Raw genomic sequence first — 823 nt, 5'->3', positions numbered from 1 at the left:
TTAATGTCGCGGAGAACACTGCATGCTAGTTCTTCCATTACAGCCGTGTAAACCCTGAGGAGACTTTCCACGAGCCTCCACCCAAACAGAAATAGTCCTGATAACAATGATAACAATGACTCGTTGCACGCTATCTGTCACCCGCTACTCGATAATCTGTTGGTAATAAATAAATTAATTGATTCCTTTTTTTCGTTTGCATATCTAGCGTTTGGAATATTCTATGAACTGACGGATACATTCGCAGTTCAATAGTTCAGTTGACCCAGATCTAAAATAAAATCAATTTAATGTAAAAATTAATTACCAACCATACCATATTGTTTAATTAACTATATACATATTGTTTATTTAATTTTAATTGAACAATCTTGGATACTATAAGAATTAATCATGACAACTTTTGAGTTTAATTTTATTATCGCTACTAACTACTATTTTAATTGTTTTAATTGTTTTAATCTAATTTATTTTTTGTTTATGTTAATAGTTGATGTTTCAAAGGATTTTGCAATTAATGAGTAAATTATATCCATTACCAATATATCTTGGTCAATATTTTCCAAAAGTCAATAAAAATACAAACGTTTCTTCGAAAAATAAATAAGTACATATATTAGAATTTAGAATCGCATCCAATTTAAAACATATTAATTAATTAATGAATGTTAAATATTGGTCTATGAAAGGTATCCATTAGCTAACATGAAATTTTGTAATGTTCAGAAAGTTTAAAATACTGAATGATGAAGTTAACGTAACATGATTTTATTTCCTTAAATTATCATATTTTTATTGCTAAATCTCTGTATTAATCGCCAGT

This window comes from Augochlora pura, chromosome 9 (assembly GCF_028453695.1).
Source record: "Augochlora pura isolate Apur16 chromosome 9, APUR_v2.2.1, whole genome shotgun sequence".
NCBI classification, from domain to species: domain Eukaryota; kingdom Metazoa; phylum Arthropoda; class Insecta; order Hymenoptera; family Halictidae; genus Augochlora; species Augochlora pura.
This window is presented reverse-complemented; position numbering follows the sequence as displayed.